The sequence below is a fragment of the Lycium barbarum genome, chromosome 6, assembly GCF_019175385.1.
Source record: "Lycium barbarum isolate Lr01 chromosome 6, ASM1917538v2, whole genome shotgun sequence".
In the NCBI taxonomy this organism is placed as follows: Eukaryota; Viridiplantae; Streptophyta; class Magnoliopsida; order Solanales; family Solanaceae; genus Lycium; species Lycium barbarum.
In genome coordinates this window covers 3,099,826-3,107,164 of record NC_083342.1, presented here as the reverse complement: position 1 = coordinate 3,107,164, position 7,339 = coordinate 3,099,826, and the positions used below count along the sequence as shown (strand labels likewise).

The window sequence follows — 7,339 nt, the reverse complement described above, 5'->3', positions numbered from 1 at the left end:
AAAAAAACTAAACTGACATGTTTGAATCATGAGATAATAAATCTAAATACCACAGGGTCAACAACAAACGTAAAAATAGAGAGAAGGGATGAAGGTTTTACCTTCTTCGGGTGCAGCGAAGCGAGGCGAAGGTTTCGATCTAACCTCGAACACTTCAAATATACTTCGAAATACTAAAATCCCGAATTTTATACACCCCTGAACCCAAACAGATGTCAAGGGAAGAACAGAACACAGCGATATGGATTTTGACTCGATATCGGATAATACTGCTAAGAAAAAAAAAACTAATGTCGTTTGTGGAGGGGATTTCTTGGGGTTTAAACGAATCTGAAACCTAATTTCGAGGGGGTTTTGACGGCTAAAACAAGTTATTCTTGGGGTTTCCGAATCAAAAGTGAAAACTGGTTCTTGGGGTTTTCCGTCTCTCCTCCCTTTTTTTGTCCAAAAAAACCAGCTCCTTTCCAGAATCTCCAGAATTCATTTTATAGAGCCCCCCTTTAGGGTTTTTCGTTGTTTCTTTTTCTAGACAGATGAGCGTGGGGACAAAACTAAATGGGGTGACAGTGAGGTATGGGATGACGATGAAAGAGGGGGAAACGTGGGGTGTCAGAGGTGTAGTGGAGTATGGGCATGGATGGAGGTAACGTGGGTGTAGCAGAGGTATGGGGAACCAGAAGGTGTGGGGGTAACGGAGTGGCAGAGGTGTAGTGGAGGGTGCGGGTAATGTGGGAAGCGGGTGACGATGAGAGAGGGGAGATGGCGCAGTCGACGAATGGGGTGGCGATGGGGAGGTGGGTGGAGACGGCGGAGAGGAAGAGGAAAGGGGAAAAGGGAGGCGGAGAGAGGAGGGGATGGAAACGAAAATGAAATGGGAAACCCCTTATTTGGATGAAAATGGATCGGACCCGGTCCATTTGTGGACCGGGTCAATTTTTTAGACTGGGTATTAAAAGAATGGACTAGTGAATTAAAACATAGACTGGTCTAAAAATTGAGATAAAAATATGGTCTAGTCCAAAAAATATTAGGACTTAATCGGACTTTGATTTGGGGTCCGATAAGTCAAAATACGGACTGAGTGCAAGAAATAGTTTGACTTCTAAATTTGAATAAAAGACCCATTTTGATTAACGGTGTACTAAGGGTGCCAGAATATTATCTAATGCGAAAAGCGTGTAATTATAAGAGATCCGGATAATAAAAATATATGATGTTGCAATGACCGTGCAATAATATTTTAACAATAAATAAACGCTATCATTTTAAATGTGCGAAATAAATGCGATGTGTATGCGGAAGTTGGTAAAACACTGAGAAATGCAGGTTTCAATAATACCAAATAATAGCAGCAAATAAATAGCAGTAGTAATATTGCTAATAATAATAACAATAATGATAATGGTAATAATGATAATGGTGATAAAAAATAATAATAGATATGATAATAATAGTAGATAACAAATACTGATAATTAATAACAAAATAACAATAAGGATAATAATAATTAATAATAATAATAAATATGATAATAATAATAATAATAATAATAATAATAATAATAATAATAATAATAATAATAATAATAAGTAACAATTATTGATAATAACAAAATGATAGTAAATTAATAATAATAATAACAATAATAGTGATAGTAAAATAATAATGATAATAATAATAATAAATAATAATAATAAATTAATAAGAATAATAATAATAAATAATAATAATAAATAATAATAATAAATTAATAAGAATAATAATAATAAATAATAATAATAAATTAATAATAATAATAGTAATGATAATAATAATAGTTGTAACAGAATAATGAAATGCCGTTATTGATAAGAGATTAATAATTATAATAAACATAATATATAGTATTATTATTTTTATTTTATTTTTTGAAAATATTAGAAGCGCAAATATGTATTTCGGAGGAGAGGCGGGACAAAATTGGGTGTCAACAGTGACCAAATTTTTTTCCAGTCGTTAGAGCTAATTTTTCTTTCAATTATCGTGCCTTTTGCTTTGTGCCTTTTGTGTTGAGTTTGTGACTGTTCAAGAATTTGTGCCTTTTTGGTTTCCTTTGTGTTGAGTTTAAAAGATTTAATTATTCTTCAATTGGGTATTTTCATTTTTCCACTTTCCAAAATTTTAAACCCAAAAAAACTCCATTGTAACGACCAAATCAAACGGGTCTTTTTCGATATTATATAGGATTTGTGACATTGTCGACATTGAAAATATGATTAATCATAGTGGATTAAGATAGTAGAACCAGTAAACAAAAACTCCTTTAGGGACGTCGAGTTTCGACTTGAAGCTTTCAGATCTGGATCTTCAAATTCTGGATTTGATGAATAAAATTCTTGGTTGCTAATTGCTTGAAGCGGAACTCGAGCTTAGAAGACGTTTGGAACGTGAAGAAGAACTGAACGACTCCATGACTGCCATGAACAAAGCTTAAAGCTTCGAACTCGAATTTTTGGGTTGCCGTAAATGAGCTCCATTTCGAGTGGGTGATATATCAAAAGAACCGGAACGTCGAGAGGAATTCGAATCTGAAATTTGGTGATGTTTGGTTGAGATTTGAAGTGCATTAGGATCAAATTTTAGTCCACTTCTCTATGAAGAAGATGAACAGTAATTTGCTAACCAGATTTTGCCAAAGTTGCCATAACACACCTGAACTTTGCGGGGGTCCTATGACCCCCTTGAACTTATTTTTTATGTATTATTTATACTTTTATATGGAATCTTACGCGCTCAAAGAGAGTAGATACAATCGCTTGTACGGGTCACCATATAGAGAAAATACTCAAAATACCCCCCCCCCCCCCCCCCCAACGTTTGACCAAAATCCCAACTACACACCTAACCTTTGCGGGGTCCTATTACCCCCCTGGACAAATTTTTTCAGTATCAAAATGACCATTTTTTGCTGATGTGGCAGAGAGCGTAAATGCACCGCCCAGTGGCGCGTGATAGCCTTTAAAAAACAGCATCTGAGGTGTTTTGGAGCGTCAACTCAGCTGCCACATAGATTAATTTTGAACTCCCTCCATTTTTAGGCTACTTCATCTTCTTTTTCACCCTATTTAATACCCACCTCCAATTTTTTTTTTGTCAAAATAAATATAAAAAATAATACCCCCACGAAAATCTAATCTTGTTAAACGAAAAACGAAAATCTGAAGAAAAATAAAACGAAAAATCTGGAAAAAAAAAAAACAAGGTTGAAAAATCTTATCTTGTTAAAGAAAATATGATTGGAAGTTGCTTGCTTGGAGTTGCTACTTGTTGCTTGGTTGGACTTGTTTAAGCACTAATTCTTTGAGTTGATTTGGGGAGAAAAATTAAATTCCGTTGCTAGGAATTTGAAGAAAGCTATGAAGAACACCAAATGAGTTTCTTTAAATTCTTGATTGTTTGATTAAATTAATGGATGAACTTTGTTCTATTTGGTGTTAGGAAGCTTCCTTTCACATTTGGGTTTGTTTGGATTAGATTTGAAGAAGTTGGTGTGATTTTTTTTTTCAACTCCTAATGAAGATGATGATTATGATGATGATGATGATGAAGGAGAATTGGGTATGGGTTTTCGGATACTTACTAAAATGGAGTATGGAAATTTGAGAGATTTTTTTTTTAAGAAGAAGAGTAGATGGATGGAGGAAGGGGGGAAATTAATAAAAAAAAAATGGGGCGAAATTAAACACGTGGCACATGGGCCAGGCGCGTGTGCACAACTGCCACTTAATATTTGGGGGTTGGCAGATTGGACTGCCACATCAGCAAAAAATGAGCATTTTGATACTGAAAAAAATTGTCTAAGGGGGTAATAGGACTCCCGCAAAGGTTAGGTGTGTAGTTGGGATTTTGGTCAAACGTTGGGGGGTGTTTTGAGTATTTTCTCCACCATATAAAAGCGTACAAAATACACAAAAAATAAGTAAAGGGGAGTCATAGAACCCCCGCAAAGTTCAGGTGTGTTATGATAACTTTGGCCATAGTTTGAGTGTGTTTTGAACCCTTTTCCCATTAATTTACTGAAAATTAGGTCTTAACATGATAGATAAGATAGAGAAAAAGAAGTTGTAGGCATTACTGCTAGTTACTTGACACTCATATATTGGTATAAATTTATAGAAAGATTAAGCTAAAATGCACCTTGCAATTAATTAGATTGAACACTTTTACACACCAGGAAGTAAAAGAAATTTTAGGGAATGAAATAAATGATATTAGTGAGGACTAATTAGTAAAAGGAAACGGAAGAGTAATTTAGGAAATGGAATAAAGTTTAATAATGAGGAATGAATTAGTAGGATATATTTAATATTTTCCTATTTTTTTAGGCATGAAATAAGAAAAAAGGTAACAAAATTTGAAAAAATAAATAATTTGAGATCTTGATCACTAAAAGATGCCACATCAGCTCTCTTATCCCCAGAATTGTATGAATCTACAAATTAGGAAATAACTTGATAAATTAGGAAATAATTTGAGATCTTGATCACTAAAGATGCCACATCAGATCTCTTATTCCCAAGATTGTATGAATCTATAGATTAGGAAATAACTTGATAGATTAGGAAATAATTTAAGATCTTGATCAGCTAAAAGATGCCACATCAGCTCTCTTATCTCTGGGATTGTATGAATCTATAGATTAGGAAATAACTTGATAGATTAGGAAATAATTTGAGATCTTGATCACTAAAGGATGCCTCATCAGCTCTCTTATCCCCATGATTGTATGAATCTATAGATTAGGAAATAACTTGATAGATTAGGAAATAATTTGAGATCTTGATCACTAAATGATGCCACATTAGCTATCTTATCCCCAAGATTGTATGAATCTATAGATTAAGAAATAACTTTATAAATTAATCAATAGTTGGTGTTGGTGACCAAAATCAAGTACTTTCAATGGCTATATATTTTGAAAAATTTCATAAATATTTCTCACTTTCTTTTGTGTTTTGAGCACTAAATCATATCTTCCATGGCCACTACAAAATTCTCCCTTCAATCGGTTTTGCTGCTTTGCATAGTTTTGTTTTCTATGTTGGCTCTCCATCAATGTATATCCATATTCATATTTTTATACTTATTAGTATTATTGTTATTTAATTTATTATGCATTGCCAATATATAAAAGTTAACTAGTTTTATATGTTTTCTGTTTTAATAAAATGCAGGTAATGAAAGTACAACAGGAGAAGTTAAATCAATCGAGCATTGCTTCCAATCTACTGGTGTACCCGAACTATGGTGTTGCAATTTGAATACACCAAACAAATGCTATGTTACTCAAGAAGCATGTGGTGCTAATTGTCATTAGTCATAAATTTGCAATAACAATAATGTTAATTCGAGAAAACATTACTATGTTTTTTTCCCAATTAGTACTCATGAGTTTCATGTTGCTAGCTTTGTTGATGTATGAATAAAACAAAACAATTTGGCTATCATCAACAGGGTTCAGTTTCAATTATTATTATCTAATTTAAATCTACATATCTAGATCATATTTATCTTACATATTCTGTCTATTTGAAGTTGAGCATTTGTACATTATTTCTCTGACGACGCCAGAACTTACAATCCATTTGGGATCAAAATGAGTCAAATACTTTGTCAAAACAACGAAATAAGTCTTCCAATTCATTATTTTTAACATTTATGGGCCGAGACTATTTTCACCGTTACCAACAAGCATATATTATTGGCCCAAAAAGCAATAAAGTTGTTAGTGTGTTTAATTAAAGGATAGTAAGAGCCCGTTTGGCGTAGCTTAAAAAAAAGTGATTTATAAGCTGGTTTGACCAAAAAACAGCTTATAAGTAAAAAAATGACCCAACTTACCAATTTTTTTTTTTGGGGCTTACCAAGCATTTTTTAGCTTATAAGCTAGTTTGTCAAACACCTAAAAAACCAAAAAATAGCTTATAAGCTGGTTTGACCACTTATAAGCAAATCCAAACGGTCTCTAAGTGAGCTGCCAAAAATGTTGTAAACTAAAGACAACTTTTAAGACAGAAATTAAGGAAAGGGGAACTTACACAAATACTAGTAAATATACAATTATTTTTTAAATTACAGAATCTATAAAATATTTTTTAGATATGGTCAATTTCGTATAAATATAGTAATAAATTTATACATATTTTTTCCCCCTTAATTTGTCCCAACAAGTTCTCCTTTCCTACCTATTATTAAGAAAACATTATCTCAAACCCTATGATATTATACCATAAATAAAAAGATGTTGCTATTGATAAAAGGCTAAAACTGAGGAGTTTCAAGAATTAGTGATAACGTACTTAAATATATATTAAAACACATTAAATACTTTTCTGAAAATCTCCAACATACTCTACTAGCATTTTAATCAGTAAACAAGTATATTATTTATATGATATATATTATACTACAATTCTTTGAACAAGTATATATATTGTTGTACTTATATTTTATGTATATTGCACTGTTATATACTATAAATACATATAACATGATTTGTTATATACTTTATACATTTTTGGTATATTTTCATGTACTTCTCTTATGCCATATACCATATACCATATTTTTTCATGTAGTTTTCTTAATATTAAGAAATTCAAATAATTTCTTTTAGTCACAAGAAAAAAATTGCATCAGTCATCAAGTGCAAATAAAAAAGAAGAATAAAGAGGAGGAAACGAAAGAAATAAAAAATCTTTTTAAAACCGTTGATGGACTATGGGATGTGAAGTTAATTTTATTTTATTTGAAAATTACATAGGGATATGATTTTGAAAGAAAAAGAAAGTAAAAAGTGAATATGCATTAATGGTAGTAAATCCTAAAATTGAGTACGATAGATATTTTAGGAAAGTAAAAGTTGTAGTTTTGTAATTAAAAAGTTAAAATTTTGAATAAGTTGTATTTATGTAATTTTTAGAAAGTAGTTGTAACCTTTTTAATTACAATTTTTAAAAGTTGTATTTGTGTGACTTTTCCTTAAGGGAATCTCGCCTTAGGGTCCTTTTTTTTTTTGAAATAGTTTTTCACTTTATTTCAGAATAAGCGTTTGGTTATAAAATTTTGGGATAAGACATAAAAACAAACATGAACTATAGTGAAATTATCAATTAAACACCTAAATTATGTGGTTGTCCTAGTACAACCTTTTTTGTATTATTACCATGTTCACTAATTACCTGATAAATAGTTGGTGATAGTTTAGGTAGAAAACGTAAACGCCTGATAGTTCATGGAGTAAACTCGCAAAAAGTGATATTTCAGGTAATTATCTCTAGATTAAATGATATATACAATA

The 7,339-nt window shown here is 31.6% G+C and overlaps 1 long non-coding RNA gene across 1 annotated transcript; it reads left to right on the top strand.

The window, feature by feature from the left end:
• Positions 1-4,948: 4,948 nt before the first annotated feature.
• LOC132599465 (uncharacterized) lies at positions 4,949-5,483 on the top strand. The gene is made up of 2 exons (XR_009566830.1): positions 4,949-5,096; positions 5,214-5,483. It is a non-coding gene; the product is annotated as an uncharacterized LOC132599465 (long non-coding RNA).
• Positions 5,484-7,339: the final 1,856 nt, after the last annotated feature.